This window comes from Hyaena hyaena, unplaced genomic scaffold (genome assembly GCF_003009895.1).
Source record: "Hyaena hyaena isolate Hyena2069 unplaced genomic scaffold, ASM300989v1 scaffold_103, whole genome shotgun sequence".
In the NCBI taxonomy this organism is placed as follows: domain Eukaryota; kingdom Metazoa; phylum Chordata; class Mammalia; order Carnivora; family Hyaenidae; genus Hyaena; species Hyaena hyaena.
The window spans coordinates 1,505,086-1,529,246 of record NW_024080735.1 but is presented as its reverse complement, the minus strand read 5'-3'; positions in this window follow the sequence as shown (position 1 = coordinate 1,529,246).

The window sequence follows — 24,161 nt, the reverse complement described above, 5'->3', positions numbered from 1 at the left end:
CCAGCACGGAAGGCAGAGCAGAGTCATACGCTGGGACGGGAGGCTCACGGGAAGAAAGCACAAGGGTTGGCATCGAGAGGCACCGGAGTCCAGAGAGAACGGAGAAGAGGCCTGAAGCTGGCAGGGCGCCCGGCCGGCACAGAGGCTCCAGCGGCCATGGAAGCAAACTCGGCAAACGAAGCAGTGAAGCGGGAAGTGGGTGTGTTTCAAGGCGGTGAGTTTTCATCACGGATGAGGGACGTGCATAAGGACACACAGGAGACTGTAGGAGGTGCGGTCACAGGGGAGACCCCAAGGGGAGGGAGCCTGGAAAAGAAGATAAAAGATAGGAAGATGGAACCTCGAGGAAAGCTGCATTTAAGTTGTTAATTTAATCTGTGAGCAGAAAGGAGACCAGGAAGAATCGCCCTCCAAGATGCAGTGAGAGCCAGAGGAACATTCCTGGGCGCTAATGAAGGGGAACAGGGACAATCCCCCCAAACCAGGGGCGTGGGAGACAGAGGGGTTCAGTCGATTGAACATCCAATTCCTGATTTCGGCTCAGGTTAGGATCTCACGGTTCCTGAGTTCAAGCCCTGTGTCAGGTTCTGTGCTGACAGCGTGGGGCCTGCTTGGGATTCTCTGTCTCTCGTGTGCTCTCTGTCTCTCAAAATAAATAAATAAACTTAAAAAAATTTTTTTTCAAAATTAAAAAAAAGAAACTCCCCCAAACCAAAGCTCTTTGAGTTTGCTCCCTGTCTTTACTAGAATCACAGGGAAACAATCAAACCAAGACTGGCCTTGGGAGGGGGATCTAGGCTTCAAGGCTCCAACCCCCCCCACTCCGCCCCCGCCACACACCTACTTGTGAATGATTCAGGACACACGCCTCCCCTCGGCAGAAAACCACCAGGTCTGCAAGCCTCAGACAGGATGGTGCCGGCACCCAACAAAGTCGGCAGCTTGGCAAAGTCGAGGTTGCAAACATTCCCCCTCAATCGGTGGGTCTGATTTCTGTTCTTCAATCTGCCCTTCCTGCCCCAGGTCCCATGCCGCCCATGGAGGGAACAGAGTCGTGCGTTAGGGGTGACGCTGACATGAGCAGTCGGTGGCTCACAGCCCATTGGCTCAGCCGACACTGTCTGGGTGTCTCCCTGAAGCGGAAGGTAGCTGTCTAACCACTGAGCTACACACCGTGTGTCTGCACAGCCTCTCCACTCAGGGAGAGAAGAGGGGACAGGCGTGGATGTGCCCAGGGGGAGAGGAGGGGGGACAGGTGCAGATGTGCTCAGGGGGAGAGAAGAGGGGACAGGCACGGATGTGCCCAGGGGGAGAGGTGAGGGGACAGGTGCAGATGTGCCCCAGGAGGAGAGGTGAGGGGACAGGTGCGGATGTGCCCGGGGGAGAGAAGAGGGGACAGGTGCGGATGTGCCCAGGGGGAGAGGTGAGGGGACAGGTGCAGATGTGCCCCAGGAGGAGAGGTGAGGGGACAGGTGTGGATGTGCCCAGGGGGAGAGAAGAGGGGATGATCTAGTACAATTTCCCGCTGGGCAATGAGGAGGGGCGTCAGAGACATGACCAATGCCCCCCGCTAAGTCCCGCTCTCCTACACAGGAACAGCAAGGGCACCTGTTCTCCCTGACGGGGAATCCGAAACCAGCCGTCAGCCCTGGTTCCCTCTCCAAGCGGGTCCCCTTCACTCCTTGTCCATTTCCATGTCTGGGAAGATCCGTCAGTGACCCCCTTCCAGGTGGGGCCGGTTTGGGCACCAGGGCTGAGCAAGTACCGGCCCTGCCAGCCAAGCTCACCCTCCTCTGGCAAAGAAACCCTGAGGAGACCAGTACTAGTACGACTGAGTACTCAGTCAGTCCCTTAGCCCAGTACCTAGCATTCCATCAGCTCAGTACCTAGCACTGCATCAGTCTGCTGGCCCAGTACCTACTGCTCTGTCAATACATTTGCATTTAGTCATTTCATGGGATATTAACCAAGAAGTCAGCCTTACCGCGGGCTCTGGCCTGGGAGTTCCATCTCTTAGCAAAGGCCTGGCCGCCACCCCCCTCTCCCCCTCACAGCAGTAATGGGACATTGTCAGCTCCATCACAAGTAATGCCACACCCAGGATCGATTCTGGCTGGGAAGCTTCCACGCGCACACTAGCTCAGGTGTGTAAGTGGTCAGATCGAAGCAGGGAGGGAGGTTTATCAGGTAGTGAGGCCAGGCAGGAATCTGTCAGCTGCACACGAGCTCCAGCAATTTCATTCGGACCACGTTTCTCCCTCACTTTGATCCTCCTTTCCTCTGACTCAGCTTCCTTTATTCGTGCAGGCAGGCAGGCAGGCAGGCAGGCAGGCAAAGCTGCCAGCAGCCACCGTGGCTTACACACTCCCCTGCAGACCCCCTCCCCCGGGTGAGGCCAACATGTCTCCTCCTGAAACAAGCCCCCCGGCCTGGCCCAGGTCATGTTCCCACCCTTAGGACGGTGGAGACAGAATCCTCCCCCGACACCCTCCACGCCAATGTCACCAGAGGGGGCACAGCGGAGGTAGGACAGGTGAGAACAAAGTCATTCCCTACCTGGAAGGTGTCAATCACTTGGAGCAAATGGTTGTGGCAAACAGTCGCCCACCCCGGGTCCCTTTCCGATCCTCCTTTTCCCGGCTGATGGAATCTCAATTTTGCTCGCTTGGCAATATTCCAGGAAAGAGCATCCTCTCTGAAAGGAAAGAGGTCTGGGCAGAGAGCCCACGCACGTGCAGGCCTGGCCTGCTCCCAGTGCCTGGCTCTGGGCCAAGTACATGGGGATGTGATGATTGGAGCTGCTGCAGCCGCCTTGTGGACCGTGACAGGAGGCCCAAGAGAAGAGCAGAATGCCAGCCCAGAGCCCGATGTCCCAGAGCTACGGACCCAGCTCCAGACCCGCCGTGTCCGGGCTGCTTGTGGGGAAAACGACACGCAAGGAGCCAGGCTGTTTCTCATGGACATGTGCTAACTGTTCCACGACACTCCTCAGACACGCGGGACCCCTCTTCATGCTGCAGTGGCAAACAAGGAGCCGACGGGCCTTCAGCCAACCACCTTTGCTGCGTTAAAACTGTCTGGATCATCAGCCCTGACAGCACGCAAACACAGGACTGAACGAGGAACACGAGCTACAGACGGTCCTCCTGCCCCAGAATGTCTGTTGCTCATTTCCCTTTACCTTGTAGCAGGTTGACTCTTGTGAAACTGACCGGTTCAACCTACTGCAGTCTCTTAACTGGTGGGGATGCCCTTGTCCATCCTTTTATCAGGGCGTGTCCATGTCAACAAGTGAAGAGGCACATTGCTCCCCCATCTCCCAGCCATGGCAGATCCTTGAAGAACATTTGGAAAAAGCATCAACAGTATGTGGTGCTGGCGGGGGGGTGGGGGGGGGAGCGTGCTGGGTGACAAGGCACAGCTATGACTCATCGGCTGGCTGTGTAGCCTGGGTCTCCGGGCACCATCCAGTAGAACTTTCTACAATGACGGCAATATTCCATTCTGCACCGTCTGGTAGGGTGGCCACTGGCCATATGTGACTATTCGGGTCATGTGAGCCCTTGAACGGTGGCCAGGTATGACTGAGAAACTGAATTTTAATTGCACTTAATTTTAATTCATTTCCATTGCTGCATGCTGGCTTGCGGCAGCCACACTGGTCGGTGCCACTCGAGACTTCAATGACCGTCCCTGTGGCCTCAATTAAATTGCACCAACAGGGGCTCCTGAGGGGTTCAGTCAGTTAAGGGTTGGACTCTGGATTTCAGCTCAGGTCATAAGTTTGAGCCCCATGTCGGGCTCTGTGCTGATAGCTCAGAGCCTGCTTAGGATTCTCTTTCTTTTCCCCTCCCCAGCTTGCACTCACTCTCTCAAAATAAATAAACATTTTTTAAAAATTAAGAAAGACCTCTGGTTCATCCTGGGAAAGAGCCCTGACAGAAGATGCCATCCATACGGGTCAAACGGGACAGCTGTGGGACAGCCTGACTTCCACACTGACCACGGTGACTTCTTGGTCAATTTGTGAAGTTTGATTCATTCACCCACGCAACCAACATCACGTGGTGCTCAGTCCGGAAATGTGTGAAGTACCGGGATTAAAAATTATATATATGGTGACCGACCTTGGGAAGCTTTGACAGGAGACAGACTATCAAACAACTCACACTGTGAGGGACACACACGATGAACAGATGCACAGAGCCTGGGCTCTGCCTGTGGGGGGCAGAGGGTGTAAGAGAAAGCGGCGGGGGAAACCGCCTGAGCTGGGTCTCACGGATGCTCTGAGAACAGTGTGGTTTTAACTCAACTCTCACCACCCATCGGCACCACCTGAGCCCACTCCAGGTCTGTTAAAATAAGAACCTTTGGGGGTAAGGACCAGGTAGGTGTCTTCTAGAAACCCCCAGTGGTTCAAGTGTGCAGCTAGGGCTGGATCCACCATTGTGGCGAGAGTGAGAAACAGGTGGTGCGTCCCTGACGGGTCACATCCTCGAGTGAACATTCCAGCAGTACAGAAGCCGAGGTCAACCAACCACCCGACAAACTGCGGTGTGTGTCCACTGCAGGGAATTAGCACAACAGAAAACCAATGACCCCTGCACATCCCAGAAACAGACACACCAATGAGAGCAAGACAGAATAATCAACAATGGGTGATTTCTGGGCAGGGCAGGGGGGGACATGGCAGAAACCAAATGGTTCCAGGGACATCGAACCCTCCACTCAGAAGATGCATCGCAGATCAGAGGTACTTCAGAGCTACCTCGGACCTAAGCCTGAAGGAAGACGTAAGATGGCACAGAACCGGAGAAAGAAGCAGAAGCCCTGACTCCCTCCGTACATACCCTGGTCCCCTGTTCTCCACCCGCAGGAGAGAAATTACACCCAAACACGATCAAACAAGATGCCTGGTGTTTGGCAGAAGGAAGAGTGAGGAGGGAACGGAGGGGCGTGGAGAAAAGAATCTGCATGTTAACTAGCATATTCCTCTATTTTCTATGGCGCGTTTTTTACAAAAGTGGAATTTGCCAGTGGGATGTTTGGGTCTGGTGCCCCTGAGGCAAGGGCCCAAAGGAGAGCAAGATGGTTCTGCTGCGGAGGGTGGAGAAGAGTCCAGGAGGGTGCCCGCCATGAGCCAAGTGGGTACAGCGAGGAAACCTCGTCCCTGGCTGTTCACGGGATCACCTCCCTTCGTGGCGAGAGCCCTCAGTCATCAGGCGCCTGTGTCCCTCCCTTCATCCCTGCACTGGGCGCCTCGACTTCTTGCGGGTGTAAACCTTAACTTTCTGAGGTCTGTCATCTGCCTCGCAGGGTTCTAGTCATAGGACGGGGGTAAGGAGAGATCCCGCTTCCTATCAGAATGAAAATGCCCCACCCAGCAATGAAAATTCAAGACCAAACACCCCGAATAGATGCATCAGATGAACTGCACTTCATCGATATTATTTACGATAAACACATGAGCGGGATTCTTGGGCTCCAAGCAGCACAGGTAACTGTATGAACGATGACCATCGCCGGCACAACTGGTGATAACCGTGACACTAACACTAGTGAGGCTGTTTCGTTTCCTGACGTAAGTCACGGTCAAGAACGTGAGTAATCTATTTTAGCGTTCGCAACACCCTTGGCGTTTTGCAGAGTTTCACTGAAGCGGGTGTGGAATACGGCAAGTTACACACATCACAGACACGGTGTCCTGGGCTCGCCTCTGGGGTCTCCAGACTGAGTCAGCGGCTCGGACAATAGTGACCACAGTAACCCCTGCCACTTATTAAGCATTTGCTGCATTCAAAGGCTGAGCTCCAGGGTTACAAGTTTTATCTCATTTCGTCTTGTTATTATTCCCTCCTTTGCAAGTGAGGAAACAAGAACCAAGGAGGTAAAGTGACGTCCCGAGGTCCCGCACAGAGAGCTTCAACCCACACCTGCCATGCCCCATCTGGAGGGACCCCGCTCCTGAACACCATTCCCTACAGGAAGCATCAATATGGCTGCATTTGGAACTGGAGGCTGGTTTCCAGGCCCCAACTTCCCCTTGTCTGGCCCTGTGCAGCGTGCTCTGTGCCTTAGAGCCTCGGTTTCCTGGGGGTAATGCGACCAGTCTCCCGGCCAGCCCGGCCAGGTCACAGAGGGATCACAGCAGCTGCAGAACAGAGACGGGCCCCGAGGGAGGGCATCAGGTCTGCCCCCCGGCACTATGCACTCGACAGATGTTTCCTGCAGTAATAGTGCCTCCGAGGTGCTGAGTAAGCCGCTACATCATATAGACAGAGGCAAGGGGGCTGCAGGCACTGGCCACCTCTGGGAGGACCCACTGCCTCGGCCTCCCCGGTGTCCCATGTGTCCATTTCCAAGGTGCATAGAGCTCAGTCTCCCAACATCACGGAGGAGCACCCCCTCCAGTGCACACGTTGTGGCAGCGTCGTCACAGCGCCCGGCCACGTGGTCAAGACTTGTGATGCGAGCTCCGGTCTGTATTCCTCAGCCTGACACAGCCACCCAGCGTCCCCGGGGCCCCACATCACTGGGTTCCATAACGACGTGAGGTATTTCTCCTTGGCCAGGCTCGCCCCAGAACAGACAAAATGCACCTCCCATCACACAGCAATACCCTGGCGGGAGGTGCCAACACCAGCCCAGGGCAGTGAGTAACCCCTGCAGGGCTGGGACCAGCCAACCCCAGCCTAGCGCAAGCGCCGTGCAGGGTCTGAGCTCCTGCAACCGGGTTTACGGCCCAGCTCGGCCACGTGAGCTCCCCGCCTGCCACCCCTGCACACCCCACAGGCTGACACCCTGGGAACCGGGCATCCCTCCTAGGTCCACTCAGCCCCTTCCCTCCACAGCAACCTGAGTCCATGGGGTCCATGGGGTCCATTCTCCCCCACCACCTCCATCAGCCCAGGGGAGGGAAGTAGCTGAGACACACGCATGTCCCATGTCTGCCCAACAGTATGCAGGTGCCACATCTCAGGCCACATGAATCCTGCCTCTGAAACAAGGCAGCTGGGGGCGGGGAGGATGGAGCCTTCAAGTGCACACCCGGAGAACCCGGAGGGGCCCAGGAAGGCCGTGCGGGGAGAGAACACATCATCATAGTGCAGTGTAGGGACAGAGGGGAGGGAAGTGTCTGCCCTGTCCGTTCGGCCGTGTCCCACCCGTGGCCAATACCACACGGCCCATCAGCCTCTGCTGATCAGGACCACGCCACCGTCCACGGACCCCAAGATGGCTGTAGAGACAGGGTGCACTAGGCCCCGCAGTCCGGGGTGGGGAGAGGGTTTGCAGCGACCCCACCCAAAAGGCAGAAGGCCCAGGCCTCTTATTCGGCAACGCTTTTGCTTTGAGATATAAGAATTTGCCTCCTGTGGCTCTGAGCTGGGCTTTGAAAATGCAACGATGAATAGGGATAGGGAGCTGTGGCTGCTCTCAAAGGTCACAGCCTTGGGGCGCCGGGGGGTGGGGCTCACTCCGTCAAGCATCTGACTCCTGATCTCAGCTCAGGTCATATCTCATGGTTCATGGGTTCGAGCCTCACACTGGGCTCTGCTGACAGCTCAGATCCGGCTTGGGATTCTCTCTCTCCCTCTCTCTCTGACCCTCCCTCGTACTTACACACTCTCTTTTTCTGTCTCTTTCTCTCAAAATGAATTTTTTTAAAAAAGGTCACAGTCTCGTGGGAAAAATCACGATATGGCCAAATGGTGGTAGGGGGGTTTGTAGTTGAACAAAACGCAAGTTCCCACCGGATTTTGAAAGGTCACCTTAAGCTACTTTGCTTTTACCAAAGACCTACGTTAGCACCTGTCCTTGATAACTGAAAGGCATCCGAAGTGGATTTCCGCTTTCCCAAGAGGTGAAAAGAGAAAATAGCCTTCAGCACCTGTTACAGGGGCAGTGCCCAGCCCCCGCCCAGCTCCTTCCCCGGAGCGGCATCCCCACAGCAGGCGTCTCCAAGAATCAGCTTTGTGTCCATCAGTAAGATGTGTCCTATGGTATCAGAAAAGCCCAAGAGAGGTTATTTTTGGGGTCTGGAAATGCTAAAAATATTTCCCATATAAACCAAGGGTAACTTCTTCTCCTCTCTGCCACTTCTGCTTATGGAAGGATCATGCTTGCAGATATTTTCAGATACTGCGGGGAGCCTGCAGCTGTTTTTATATAATTAAATACAAAATAAATTAAGCTCTTTTAATATTCATACAAGTAATGGCTTTCACACCTTCACCTGGTCTGCTCCTCAGCAGTCCATCATCAAGCTCTCGAGGGACAGGACACCGGGTGACAGTGGGGACTCCATCACGGGGCTCTCCCTCAGCACAGCGTGACCTACGACAGACGAGCCTAGGGAAGCCGAAAAATGGGCAAGAGGATTCCATTTTTTTTTCTAAGAAGGAAACATGGATTAAGTAATAACACAAGACAGAGTGAACAAGAGAAAATGACAGTGGGCTGTGCTTGGTCAACCACATCACAAGGGAATGAGGCAGCCAAAATGTTTCCCAAGTTACCGAGTCTACTGGAAAGGTACCTTTACATTCAGCATTGGTAACAAGTAACCTAATCCCAGGCACAAACAGTGCCTCCGATATCAGCTGATGGCAGCAACAGAAACGTTGTGCGTTTAACAAGACCTTTAAAAATATTGTTACATCATCTTCACCTGTCTTTTCTGAATTTTTATGCATGCTTTATAAGAAGCATAATATATTGGTACCGTAATGCATGTATAAGATTACAAAAAAATGGGTATACATCTGCTGAGCTCCCACACTCACAACAGTGGGCCATCAGAAGGTTCTGGAAGCCACCACTCTGAGCAACAGCACCCAGAATGTATTGGAAGAAGAGTAATTTCCCATATATGATAGTGGGTTTCTTTTAAAATCAATCTGTGTCGCTTTCATTTGAGTGGTTGTTAAAATACAAAGCAAATAATGTAGCAGGAATGATTTGTGTTCAAATGTTGGAGAATAAGGGGGGTAAATGGAGGGAGGTGGGCGGGGGCTGGGCATTGTTGGGACCAGCGCTGGGGTTTGTATGTAAGAGATTAAATCACTGGGTTCTACTCCTGAAGCCGAGTCTACGCTGTATGTTAACTAACTAGGATTTAAATAAAAATTTGAAACAATAAATAAATAAATAAAATTTGATATTGATGATTAAAAAAATTAAAAGGATGATGAACGAGGAGCTCTTTGCTGTCACGGCTCCGCCGCCTGGACGCACGGCCCTGATCTCCAGCCGCCTAGGGATCCTCACGACCTCAGGGTGCTCTGTGTCCCGTCCTCCATGAAGAGGTGGTTGGTGTGACAACGAGCTGGGAATCTGCTACCAGAAGAAATTACCAAATCCCTGGAACCAGAGTGAAGAGCAGACCAAGCCGTCACTCAGTCCGGCTCCGTCTCCCGACAGAAACATGCAGGTTTGGTGCCCCCTGCTGTCCGCTTCCCGCCTGTGTCTGCGTCCTGTGTCCTGTCTACGTTCCCCGTGTCCCGTGTCCCCTGTGACTCCAATGACCCGTGTTTCCTGTCCCAGCCCCTGTGTCCCTGTGTGAGTCTCAGAGGCCAAAGGACACAGGCCAGCGGTGGCAGAGGCAGGTCCCATGATCCACCGGACCCCAAACCCCATGCTCCGCATGCCCAGATCCTTCTGTGGCCTGGTTCTGTTGTGCACAGCGGGGAGGGGGCCATGACAGTGTCACCTCAGGGGCTAGAGGAGGGAGAGGGCTGGGTTGGAGAGCACCCAGTGTTTTACTTCCTTTATTTTAAAAACAAAATTTTGGGGTGCTAGGGGGCTCAGTTGGTTAAACATCTGACTTGGGCTCAGGTCATGATCTCAACCACTGATGCATGGGTTCAAGCCCCACATCAGCCTCAGTGCTGACAGTTCAGAACCTGGAGCCTGTTTGTGTTTCTGATTCTGTGCCTCCCTCGGTCTCACTCTGTCTCTCTCAAAAATAAGTAAACATTAAAAAAAGTTTTTTAATTAAAAATGTTTTCCTAAATAATACTTTTATTTTATTATTTTTTATGTTTGTTTATTTTTGAGAAAGAGAGAGACAGAGTTCAAGTCGGGGAGGGGCAGAGAGAGAGAGGGAGATACAGAATCGGAAGCAGCTCCAGGCTCTGAGCTCTCAGCACAGAGCCCGACGTGGGGCTCAAACCCACAAGTCGTGAGATCATGACCTGAGCCGAAGTCGGATGCCTCACTGACTGAGCCCCCCGGTAGCCCTGCTAAGCAATATTTTTGAAGAAGAAGGACAGAATGCAGAAGGAAGAAAGCACCTTCGAGGACCTGAACGTGAATCCTGAACTCCGGTCCACCCGCTTGGCAATCACACGTGGCTGTGAAAACACCGGTTTCTCCTCATGGAGAAAATCCACACTGTCATCGGGGGACCTCTGAGCATGTCACAAACAGGAGTTAACGGCACCTTACGTCACCTAAAAGGGGAGCGGAGCTTCGCAGCTTGTCAAATAGGGTCTGTGCCAAGCGAAGCTTCTGGTCTACCCCACAGCCTGGGGGGGGGGGGGGGGGGGCGGCGCAAGTCTAGAAACCAGACGATCAGCCTCCCAACCACAGCTGTGACACATCCACCCGCTGCCCCTGTGCCCTGTGGGGGCAGCTCGGACAGAGGACAGCCTCCGTCTTCACGTGAAGCCCCGTCTGAAAATATCCTTCCACATATAAATAGAGATCTTTTCGGGGACAACCCAAACCACATCCTCTGGCCTTTAGTTTACATGTTCAGGCAGGCTCTTTCAAGCCCTGGGCCTCAGGCCTCCGTCTCCTTTCGGCAGACAGGGGCCGGGGGGGGGGGGGGTGCAGGGGCTGGGCTCCGGGGCCCCCTTTGGGGCCGAAAGGGAGCCATGGAGGACCTCTTGGGGGGGGGGGGGCAGGGGGACATGACCACCGCTCCTGCCACTGTCAGGGACAGGGTCACAGCGTCAAAGCCAATGACTGGCAGGGATCCGCAGGGACCGGTAGTGACCAGAAAGGACCTGGGTGACCCGCAGGGGCCAGCAGGGACCCAGTCCCCACGCACCAGGGTACCCTGGCCTCAGCCTTGGGTGTCTGACACTCTGCCTCCCGTTCCTGCTCCCTCCTGGTTCTGCGGCTCCCACAGCGAGTGACTTCACAGGAGACAAAATACGCGAGAGGCGCACACACCCCACTTTCCAGAAGTTAGTGTTGTGCACTCTGCTTCTACTGCCTTCCTTTGCACCTGTTCTCGCCAAGCAGAAGAACCTGGAAGCGGATTTTTGCTTTTACGAGAGAAGGTGAAAAGAGAAAAGAGCCTGCCGCTCTGTGTTGCCGCGGCCGTTACAGGGGCAGCGACGGCACCGTCCAGCCCCTCCCCCGGACCCCACGCGGCATCCCCGCAGCAGGTGTCGGACCCAGCACCGCCAGCAAGATGTGCCCGACGGTATCGGAAAAGCCCAACACAGTTATTTCTCAGGTCTGGGAACGCTCAAATATCTTCCACATAAATGAAAGGCAACTGCTTCATCCATTTACGCCGTTTCAGCTTATGAAAGTTTCCAGAGGAACGCTCCACCTTCAGACAGCGCGGGAAGCCTGCCCCCTTGGGAGAAATGGAGGGTGGACTGGGCCACGCTTTACCCGATGCTGAAGTACGGGGATATTTGCATATTTGATACCGTTAGTGATGGGGACTCACAGGCGGTTCACGACGAGATAGACTGATCCCAGCTGCACTCAGGAAAGGAAACTGGCCCTGCGTGTCCCACGGCTCAGAGCAGGGAGACCCTGAAGGGAGGTGCAGGGCTGTCAGCCTCTCCCTCGTGCACAGACCCTGAACCGAGCGGCCCGAAGGGCCCGCGGCCCCTACCACAGAGCATTGGCCACGTCCTGAGTCTGACGCCGAAGACCACGTCTCGGGAATCAGGACAGACGCACATGACACAAGGTCCAACTTGTGAGTGCCTCCGTCTTGGCCGGGAAAGCCCGCCCCTTCCAGGGCTGGCAGCATGTGCAGCCCCCGCGCCCGAGCTGCGCCCTCGCGCGAGTCTGCAGAGGCCCGCGTCTGGGAGAAACCTATCCGGAGGTCTGGAAAGGAAGAAGTGTGTGCTTGGGGCAAAGGGAGGAGGGTGTGCTTTGTCTTAAACCGTCTGGTTTCCATTCTGTAAAACCCGCCACTGCCAAAGGGTGTCAGGCCGGGGCCCTCAGGGTGCTCACGTGACAGGGCACGGGGCGGGGGGGGGGGGGGGGGGGGACGACGGAAACGCCTCTCGTCCGCCGCTCTGGGGGGCAGATTGGCCTCCGCACGCGCAGGGAAATGGACTTTCCTTCCAGAGAGAAAAGCCTACAACACGATGCAGGTTGTCCAGAAATGCCTGGCCCCGGGCCCACGGGCATGCAGCGCGCGTGTGGCACACAGGGCGTTCCCAGCAGGGAGCGGCTGTGGGCCCTCTTCCTCTCGTCGCGGGGCCTGCACAGAGCACGCGTTCTCTGAGGAGGCGCACACACAGCCCGTTTAAAGCCCTGCCTCAGTTCACGGTGGAATCACCAAGGGCGTCTCTCACGCTGGGAAGCCTGTGAGTGCGTGCACCTCCGCAAGAATCCGACCGGGAAACGAGATGCCGATACCCGTTTCTTGCAGATGACCTCGAAGAAAGAGCAGGGATGGAGGTGAGCTTTCTAGACTGTAGTATGCTGTGGTATACTGAGGTATGCTGTAGTATACTGCAGTGTGCTGTGCTATACTGTGCCATGCTATGGTATACTGTGTGCTGTGCTATACTGTAATATATTGTGGGATGCTATGCTATGCTGTGGTATACTGAGGTATGCTGCAGTATACTATGATACACTATACTGTGGTAGCCATGCTATGCTGAGGTATGCTATGGTATACTGTATTGTGCTATGGTATACTGTAGGGTGTTGTGGTGTGCTGTGATAGACTGTAGTATACTATGCTATACCGAGGTATGCTGTAGTATACTGTGGTGTGCTGTGCTACTCTATGCCATGCTATGGTATACTGCAGTATACCGTGTGCTGTGCTATACTGTAGTATACTGTGGGATACTATGCTATACTGTGGTATACTGAGGTATGCTATGGTACAGTATGGTATGCTGTGGTGTGCTGTGGTGTGCGTGCTAGGCTGTGCTACTATACTGTAGCATGCTGTGGTATACTGTGTGATGCCGTGCTATGCTGGGGCATATATTCACAGCCTTTTGGTTTAACGATGGGCCCTAGTTGACAAATCTGGCTGTAGTATTCAACATCATGGGGATATATACATCAGAGAAAGCTTTTAAGTATGTATGCATATTCAGCAAACCCTGATAAAGAATTTATTACATGTTAGGCACTATTTTAATCACTTTTAAGATATTCATTTAGTTTGGGGTGCCTGGGTGGCTCAGTCAGTTGGGTGTCTGACTTCAGCTCAGGTCATGATCTCATGGTTCACGGGTTCAAGCCCCATGTCGGGCTCTGTACTGACAGCTCGGAGCTTGGAGCCTGCTTCCATTTCCGTGTCTCCCTCTCTCTCTGCCCGTCCCCCATTCGTATTCTGTTTCTCTCTCTCTCTCTCTCAAAAATAAATAAAACGTTAAAAAATAGGGGCACCTGGGTGGCTCAGTCGGTTAAGTGTCCGACTTTTCGGCTCAGGTCATAATCTAGCAGTTCGTGGGTTCCAGCACCGCATCGGGTTCTGTGCTGACAGCTCAGAGCCTGGAGCCTGTTTCAGATTCTGTGTCTCCCTCTCTCTCTGCCCCTCCCCCACTTGTGCTCTGTCTCTCTCTGTCTTAAAAATAAATAAAACTATTAAAAAGTAAATAAAATAAAATAAAGATACTCATTTAGTTTAATGTTCTTATAAACCCAGAAGGCAATAACTACCATTATCCTCATTTACAGATGAGAAAGCAGAGGCACAGAAAGGGTACTTAGGCTGCTCAGGGTCACGGTGCTATAAGTGACAGAGTTAATACTTGAACCCACCCTGTCTGGACCCCCATTCTGTGACGATCCTAACACCTGGCCTCTTCTGGGTGGCTACAATTCTCCTCCTGACTCATTCTCCCATGTTTTGAGAATTGGCACATTTGCTGTTTTGTGAACACGATTACTTCTCACGTAGGTCCTGAGGATTAAAACGCGATCCTTTCCCTAGTCCTGTGCAGGCATGGCCTGACAGCTGCACGCAGGTAACATTTCAGCACAGAAGGGTCTAATGTAAAAACAACTGATCCCACGTCCCACAGGCGGCTGCTAGAGATATGGGGGCTTGCAGCCTGCCCTGGGGTCCCCCGTTTCCCTGCAAAGGGAAAGCCTTGGAAGTAGGGGTGAGGCAGGCTGTCGTCATGCCCCACCCCCATGGCCCGAGCTCACGAGGAGCACAGACTGACGCTGGGCCTGTGAGCGAGTGGCAGAGTCCTGGCTGCCACAGGCCCTTGGCTGGGGGGCCGGGAGGAGGGTGTTGTGGGGAGAGCCGAGCCCGAAGGGGAAGGAGCAGACGGTGAAGACAGAACGTGCCAGCTCCGGGGCTGCACGCACCACCGTTCTCAGGCAAGGGGCAGCGGCCGCATGTGCAGGTACACGGCCCTGTCCTCCCACGTCACCACAGTGCCACTTTCCCACTGGGTTTTGCGTGACGTCCTCCATCATGAAGGAATTTCATTCCTGAGACATGTGCTAGTCCCCAAAGATTGCTTCCTGAAAAGAGGTTGAAATTCCATGATCCAAGATTCCTTAAAGTCAGAAAATTGCCCGAGGACCTTGGGCCCCAAAATCTTTCCGGGGGGGAGCGGTGCACAGGAGAAAGCGCGCTTTCAAAGTGGCAAACACGACCAAGCCTTCAAGTCCATGGATTCAGGAGAAATGACCAAACTTCTAGTGCAACAGGGAGCAAAGTACTGCTTTCAGTTAAAGCTCTGGTCCCATTCGACGTGCTCTGCTCCTCCAGGTTTCTTTCTAATCTTTTATTCATTTTTTAAATTTTTTAAAATTTATTTCTAGGAGAGAGAGAGAAAGAGACAGCGTGAGCAGGGGAGGGTCAGAGAGAGAGAGAGATACAGACTCTGAAATAGGCTCCAGGCTCTGAGCTGGCAGTCAGCACAGAGCCGGACATGGGGCTCGGACCCACGAACCGCGAGATCATGACCTAAGCGAAAGTCGGATGCTTAACCCACTAAGCCACCCAGGCGCCCCTCTTTTATTCATTTTTGAGAGAGAGAGAGAGAAAGAGCATGAGCAGGGGAGAGGCAGAGAGAGAGAGGGAGACATAGAATCTGAAGCAGGCTACAGGCTCCAAGCTATCAGCACAGAGCCTGACATGGGGCTCGAACCCATGAGCTGTGAGATCATGACCTGAGCTGAAGTCAGACGCCAAACTGATTGAGCCACCCAGGCGCCCCTGCACCTCCAGATTTTTTTATGATCAATTGGCAGTTTGCCAGTTTTGTTGAACACCAAGAGTTTGTACGGTATCAGTACAACCGGGAAAGAAGATTATGGGTCAGAATCTGTTCTACCAAGACTGTGCCGAATGGCACAAACAAGGCCTTAACATCCGTCTCACAAAAACTCATTCACGCCACAAAGTCCCCCTGGGCGCTTGCTTTATCGTTGGTAAAACGGGGATACGCGCACCGGTTGCAGGAATCTGACGTCCTTGCGGCTGTGAGATGCCGCGTGTACCTCCTTCTCGTCGTTGTGAAAACAGACCAGCATCCTGACATCCTTGCCAAGTGGCAAATCTGGTGACAGCTTAACCAAGGTGGAGGGGTGGGATCAGGTGTTTATGGATCACCCCACACACGAATGCCACCACTGGCAATCTGGTGAGAGGAGAGAAGACACAGCCGGCTGTTAAGGAGCTCACACCCGAGACAGGGGAGCAGACGCTCCTGGTATACGCTGAGCAGCACAGAGTCTTCCGGAACCTCCACCGAGCACGGATGGCGAGCCGAGCATGGACGGCTAGCCAAGAACACTGGCCGCTCAGGACGGGTCTCGTCTGGCGCCCTCAGCGACCCACAGAAGCAGCTGTTCCCAGCTTTGGGTTTGGACTCCCACCATCCGGATCTACAGATACGGCCGCGTGCGGGCCGGTGACAGTCACGTGTCGGAGAAGCCAAGCAGAGACTGAGGGGTAGTCAAGCCCGTAGCCCAGCCTCCTCAGGGGAGCTGAGTCCGAAGGAGAAATGCGATCTGGACCGGCAGGTGCCCGTGGAGGGCTTTGACCCCAGATCTGAGTCTGGACGGCACCCATCAGCCACACAGTCCTCAAAACGACCTATTCATTCGGCAGGACCGGTAGTATTTCCGTTCTTGATGTGAAGACAGAGTCTGAAGAACAGCAAGTAATTTGAGTGTAAGCTTGGACCACTCACAACCAGCTGGGCTTTGTGACACCCACTCCTCATGCCCATCCGCTCCCAGGGAGGGCCACTGTGTGTGTCCTCGCTGGACCTGTGTGTGTGTGTGTGTGTGTCCCCGCCGGGACTGTGAGTATCCCCATTGGGTCTGTGTGTCCCCACCAGGCCGTGTCTCCACCATAGCTGGAGCCCTGCTGCGGCTTCTGCCAGAGGGCTGGGCCCGCGGTCCTATCTCCTTGGCCACAGCTGTGTTGTCAACAGGGAGAGTCACCCGGCTCCCTCAGGAATCCCAGGCTTGGTGCGCAGCCGGCAGGGTGTGTGAGGACGAGATTAGGCGGGTAGGCCGGCCCTGTGCCTGCAAAGCTCAGTCCTGAGACCGTCTGGGCTGAGGGCAGGGACACAGCAGCCCAAGGCAGGAAGAGAGAAGCAGGGAGCAAAAGGCAGAGAGGGTGGGGGCCAGATGACCAGCACAGGAAAGACGCGAGCTGAGCTCTCCAGCAAGTATGGGGCCCACGTCACAGACCCCGTGTGTTCACTTTATGCAGTTACAGAACGGGGTCCGCGTGGCTAAGCGGTGTGCTGGTGTCTCATACAAAACGAAGGCCTTTCTCTTTCACATCCTCCTCCCCGAGCGCTAGCCCCACGCTTGCGAGTGGCCAGGCGCCTGCGCACAGCTCTCCCCCAGCGCCCCCGGCCTCCCCCAGCGCCCCCAGGTCTCCCAGGTCTCCCCCAGCGCCCCCGGCCTCCCCCAGCACCCCCGGCCTCCCCCAGCGCCCCCAGGTCTCCCAGGTCTCCCCCAGCGCCCCCGGCCTCCCCCAGCACCCCCGGCCTCCCCCAGCGCCCCCAGCTCTCCCAGGTCTCCCCCAGCGCCCCCGGCCTCCCCCAGCGCCCCCAGGTCTCCCAGGTCTCCCCCAGCGCCCCTGGCCTCTCCCAGCACCCCCGGCCTCCCCCAGTGCCCCTAGCCACCTGAGCCTCCTGCCCCTTCTCCTGCGGGCGCGTCTCGCCATTCACGTGGTTCTCAAATCCACGGCTTCCTTTCTGTGGTTAGAGGATAAAAAGCTTTCCTTTCTGTTCGCCAGTGTTTAAATGCCTTCTAAAAATGTCCAGAAAAGACTATCAGAGGGGAACAGTCTCTTCCAACTGATTGCTCAAGGAGAGCTCAGCAGGGAGTGGGGGATGGGGGTGCCCAACAATGGGGTCTCTGGTCTCCTGGCCCCCTCCACCCCCACCTCTTGCTGCTGGAACTGCACCCCCTCCTCAGGACTAGACCAGGGGAGAGGATCCGCCCTCCGCTCTCCAGAAGCCAGGAGTCTCAGGAAGCAGGGATGTGGGTTTGGGCCACGAGCCTCCGGATGGGCGGCTGTTTTCAGGGACCGAAGGAGGCCTGCTCCCCTTGCTTCACAAGGTCCACGCAGACCCTCTACAAGGGGCAACTCCGCCGACCCACCGCCTTCTCATAGGTAATTTCTGCCCCCTCATCCTGGCATATGTCTCTCTTTCGCGGGGCCGGAGAATGGTTTGAACCCCCCAGTTTCTGAAGACACCAGGGGACAAGGGGCCATGCTTGGCTATGCCTGGACCCTGCCCGCACGAGGCATCCTGGGGGAGACCCTCGTCCCACAAGCCACCCTGTGCGAAGCCCTGAGGGTCCTCTGCTCACCTCCCCACCCCACCTTCCTCAACACCATCCATGCAGCTTTCGGGGGAGCGTCAGGCTCCTCTGCTCCCACCCTCCCTTCTATGACCTCTGCCGGGACTCGGTGTCCAGGGAACAGCACACAGATCTCTGTAGGAAACACGAGTGTGTGGAACATGAGCTGGGGGGCAGGAGAGTCTGGATTCCAGTCTACACCACTGCCTGCTGGCCGCATGAGGTTAAGTCAGATTTTGTGGGGAGAGACCTTGACACAGACCCCTGCATGCAGAAAGCTCTTAGCAATGATATTATTATTACTGGCAACTATTTATTCAACACTCAAGCCCTACACTGAACACAGTAAGAATCCCACTACCTTGGGAAGCCCAGGGGGCTCTGTCAGTTAAGTGTCCGACTTTGGCTCAGGTCATGGTCTCACAGTTCACGGGTTCGAGCCCTACATTGGGCTCTGTGCTGACAGCTCAGAGCCTGGAGCCTGCTTCAGATTCTGTGTCTCCCTCTCTCTCTGCCCCTCGTGGCTCTCACTCTGTCTCTCAAAAATAAATAAATGTTTTTTTAAAAAAATCCCTCTACCTCAAGGTTCTTTCTGTTGAATTAAGGACTCAGAAATAGGGGCGCCTGGGTGGCTTAGTCGGTTAAGCGTCTGACTTTTGCTTAGGTCATGATCTCATGGTTCATGGGTTCGAGCCCCACGTCGGGCTCTGTGCTGACTGCCAGCTCAGAGCCTGGAGCCTGTTTCAGAGTCTGTCACTCCCTCTCTCTCTGACCCTCCCCTGCTCACGCTGTCTCTCTCTCTCTCTTAGAAATAAATAAAAAACATTAAAAAAAAAAAAAAGGACTCAGAAATAAACCACTGGAAATAATGCTATAAAACACACACACACACACACACACACACACACACACGATCCTCTTAATATTTTGTCTTTGACCGCAGTTCCTGACCTGGAGCTTCTAAATTCCTCAGAATTTCCTGGGTGATAGTGTCTTTTGTTCTAATGAGGTGACTCTCAGGGGAAGGGAGGGGTGGGTCCTGGGGCACCAGAAAGTCTAAGCCACATTTAGAAGCTTGGAACTTTCACCCCTTCCCCATTTGTGCGCACACGTGTGCTCCCTCTCTCAAAAATAAATAAACATTAAAAAAAAAAGAAAAAAGAAAAGCTTGGGACTTTCAGCCCCATCCCCATTCTCTGGGGAGAGGCAAGGTGCTAGAAAATGAATTAACAATCAATCCTTCCTACATGATGAAGCCTCTGTGAAAATCCCTGGGGCACCTGAGGGGCTCAGTCGGTTAAGCATCTGACTCTTGATTTCGGCTCCAGATCATGATCTCACAGTTTGTGGGTTTGAGCCCTGTGTTGGGCTCTGTGCTGACAGCACAGATCCTACTTGGTTGGGATTCTCTCTCTCCCTCTCTCTCTCTGCTCCACCCCTCCCCAAATAAATAAACATTAAAAAAAAAGAAAACCCCTAAAATTCAGGGTTCTGAAAGGTTCCAGGCTGTGAACACATCTGCATGCCAGGAGGGTGGTGTGCTCCGGCTCTGCGGGATCCTTCAGGACCTCGCCCTATGCACCTCTTCAACTGTATCTTTTATTATATTCTTTACAATAAGCTGGTAGGTGTAAGTGTTTCCCTGAATTCTGTGAAACATTTTAGCAAATTATCAAACCCAAGAGGGGGTTGTGGGACTCCCAATTTATAGCCAGGCGGTGAGAAGTATGGGGATTGTGGCTGGCCTCCAGTGTGTATAGTCTTATGGGACTAAGCCCTAACCTGTGGGATCTGACGCCAGCCCCAGGTGGAGGAGTTGGAACGGAATTGTGGGGCACCCAGCCAGCATCGGGGAATTGACACCAATGGTGTGGGGCAGAATCTCACCGGGTGTCAGAGATGCCAAGAGCGAGGGTACAGGAAACAGCACATTTTCCTGAGACAAATGCAGAATTCATAAACCAGCCACCTGTGGGACAGAGCCTGGCGTGCCGGTGAGTGGGGAGGGGCGGCACTAATAATGCCCAGAGAGCAGAGGGATGTGGCACCCGTGCAAGGCTGTGATGCACAAGCAGGACTGCGGTCAGTAGAGTGAGCAGTGAGTCCAGGCAGCAGTGGGAGGTGGGCGCGGAGATGTGAAGGTGCAGGCAGCATGTTTGGGGTGGACAAATGCTGGATGGTTCCTTGGGTTTGAGCCCCCCCCCCCCACTGCCAGCCCCAGTGTCCACTTAGATGCCCACTCAGTGCTGGGGAAACCCTTGCAGTAGGTAATCAGTCCCACAGGGATTGGTACAGCATAAACATGGATATAAATAAGCCCAGTCAGAATGAAGGTGGCTTAGGAAGGCTGTGCCAAATGCATTCTCCTGTTCTTTAGAGATGAGAACAAAGAAGCACAAAGCCTAACAGTTGCCGGCAACCATCTTGGGACCATGAAAATCAGACAGAAAGAAATGGAGTGAGTCCTTGGGGAAACTGCTGAGCTGCCAGATCAAGCCTTGCCTGAAGCTCACACCATAATGGACTTTTTTTTTTTTTTTAAGCCCCAGGAGCAAATAAATCCCTGTCTTATATAAGCCAGTTTGAGCTAAGCTTTCCAGATTCTTGATGTTCATGTATCACAGAACTGCGGGTGCAGAGAGGGATGTAAAAGGCATTGAAACTAGAAAGGAAGTTGAGGAGTAAACCATGGGAGGCTTTCCTCGTTCCACACTAGGACACCAGACTTCGTATAGGCAGCAGGAGACTCGCTGAAAATTGTTGAGGAAGGAGGTGGCGTAATGGAATCTGTTTTTCGGAAATTAGCTCTCATGGCAGGATGAGTGACAGACTGAAGAGAAAGGAGATTAGAAGCAAAAAAAAAAAAAAAAAATGTGATTAGTAACGGATCTGGGAAAGGACATTTTATCAAATATCCCCAGATGTCGATGTCGTGGGGAGAGTGGGCGTTGGTGAGCAGGCAGTCACTCCTGCCCAGCTTCTCCTTTTATCGGCACTGAAGGCCTTTCCTTCACCCCTAAAAGCAAACAGCTCACAGCTGAGCGGCTCCAAATCCTAGTATTGCAATAAGTCCGTAGACTATCCAGTTGTCTTAGAAGTTTCAAACAGACAGAAGCCTTTTATTTAGAAATCTAAAACAAAGTGATTTTAATTTACTTAATTTTTAAAATTTTTTTACTGTTCATTTATTTTAGAGAGAGAGAGAGAGAGAGAGAGAGGGAGAACAAATGGGGGAGGGGCAGAGAGAGAGAGGGAGACACAGAATCCTAAGCAGGCTCCAGGCTCTGAGCTGTCAGCACAGAGCCCGATGCAGGACTTGAACCCACAAACCGTGAGATCATGACCTGAGCCGAAGTTGGATCCTTAACCGACTGAGCCACCCAGGTGGCCCAAACTAATGATAAAGAGTGAGGAAAAGGGGCACCTGGGGGGCTCGGTCCGTTAAGCATCCAACTTCGGCTCAGGTCATGATCTCATAGTTCGTGAGTTCAAGCCCCATGTCAGGCTCTGCACTGACAGCTCAGAGCTTGGAGCCTGCTTAAGATTCTGTCTGTCTGTCTCTCTCTCTCTCTCTGCCCCTCCCCCAGCTTGTTTTCTCTCTCCCAAAATAAATATTTTTTTAAAGATTTAAAAAAAGAGTGAGGACAAGAATACACCCCAAAACAAGAAGCCATAACAAGGTGTCCCCACTCCCTTGTGAATCGCTGATCTAAATCATCGTGCTCCCAGCTGCCCGGGGAAGCACCTGTCACGCAGGGGATTCAAGAGGCCTCCAGGGCTCACGTGGCTCAGTCCCCACATCCCTGAGGAGTATGAACATCTGTGTCTCCCCTCCCAGTGTCCATAGAGAGCCCCGGCTGGCCCACTGCTCCAGCATGGCCCAGGGCTCCACATGCCCTTCGCCCCTGCCTTGCAGCCTCCTCCTGGGCACACAGTGCTCCCTGACCTGGCCGTATCTGTCCTCAGCCCCCAGAGTTTCCCACAGGCAGACTGCCCCCTGCGTCCCAAACCCACTGCCTAATCCACACAATTCCCATCGCTTGCGTTGCCGGCTCCCTGTTTGTGAAAACTCCTGTACAGCTTCTGAGGGTCACAAGACCCAGGAGCTGGGCTCATGACAGCCCCCTGCCAGCTCTGCATCCAAGGGGACAGGGGAGCCGCCATCTGACAATTGCCTTTTTTGTTGTAGAAACAGAAGCCTGAAAACACTCAGTGGTTTACAATCCAGAGAGTTTCCTACAAGGTTTGATGGCACTGCCCGCTGGCTTCCTGTTAGCAGAACAAAGTTTCAGGCTGAGTCACAGCGGCGAGCCCAGCCCAGCAGTGATTCACCAGGGCTGCTAACACCGCCCCTGCCGCCCCACCGGCCACCGCGGGCGCTGCCCCCGCCAGGCTGCTGTGGCCCCAGCTTGGCTGGATCCCAGGAGCAAGGCAGGCTGAGCCGTGTTCCTGATCCTCCCTCCCGGGAGGCCCACGACTAGCAGCAGCACCCACAGGCCGGCCTTGAGATCCGGGGACCCGATGGGGCCTGAATCGGGGCTGTTCCAGGGACGCCCAGGAAGGCGCTCCAGCTTCCAAACTCGTCCCCACCCTGCCCTCCGCATGACGGAAGAGTCCTCCCTCTGAGTTTTCTCCGTCTTCCTTTACGGCACAAATACAGCTTAAATGAGCCACTCACACCCCAATATGATGAACGTGATGACCTCACTGGAGAAATGACCCAGGACAGTGCCAGGCCAGGAGCAGCAGGCAGGGGACAGGCTCAAGTGTCCAGAGCATCTGGGTGTGGCCCAGGTCCAGGCCTGCCTGCAGCGCCCACACTGGGAAGGCCCTCACCGTCTGCCGGGATGCAGTTTGGGGGCTTCTCCCGATTCTGAGACCCTCCTGAGGGGCCTCTGTACGCAGCGTGCCACGCAGTTTCTGCAGAGACAAACTTGGGGACAAAATACAGGGGCTTGAGGCCACACCCAGACTCGGACACCAAAGGTCACAAGTGGGCCTGTCACATGCATAGTCGCCTGCACAGCAGCCTAGGAAACACAGCCCCTCCTGACGGCAGGGACGAGGGGGACGGTCCCCATGCGCACAGCGGACCCAGGTTCTCTGATCCAGGGTCCAGGGTCGGCCACAGCATAGCTGATTAGTTCCTAGATTCAGCAAAAGCCCAGATGTGGCCACATAACGTGAGAGTCCACCATCAGGGGTGGCAGCCGGTTCACCGGTCACATAGCCACCAGCGGCCCCCAACTCTGTGTCTGGACAGCACACCGAAGGCCCTCCCGCAGACCCCACCAGGGCCCCGCCCCAGGGGAGGCGAAAGCAGAAACCCCAAGGTACCGAGAAGGGAAGGCAGCTGCCTGGGGACAGGCTGTGCTGCAGGAGCCCAGAGAGCCCCTGACCCCTCAGAGGCCTTGGGGACCCTCCCAGCCCCTGGGGTAACCACCCCCGCCCCAGAAGCCTCAGGGACCCTCCTGGATTATGGTCCAGGAGATAGCAGCTCCGCCCCCTGCTCAGTGGGTGTGTCTCCCGCCCTGGCATCTCACAGACGTCTTAAATTTGACTACTTCTTAAGTACAATTCCCCTTCTCCCCCACACCCTCCGACCTCCAAACTCACTGACTCCCCTTCACCTCCTTTATCTCTGCTCCTCTTGCCCCAGGAACTTGGTAGTGCTGCACCCCGCTCACAGCTTGCGGTTCCGGAGCCCCCTCCTCCCCGCACTCAGGCCCTGGCACCTGGGGGCTCAGGGCCCCTGCCCCAGGGAGGACCCCTCAGCTACTCTGCTGGCCCCTCCTGGCCACACAGGCCCAGCTTCTGAGGCACACTTGCCGCTGCCATGGCCGTGCATGCGCAGGGTGACCGCCTCATCAGTTTCCGCAGCCGGCAGTCCCCCGTCGCTCCCGGTACCCCCAGGGGCCGGCACAACCCGCACGACTCTGACCAACCAATGAGCTCGGTTTTGTCTCTTTGTTTTCACCGAGCTCCTTATTTATTGAGGTCTAGCTGACAGACACCGTGATTCAATATTTGTGTATGTTGTGAAACGATCACACGAAAGTCTAGTTAACCACCACCACCGTGCACGGTCACTGAAAACATCCTGCCCGGCTGTGAGCACAGAAGGTCTGCGAGAAAGGGGGCTT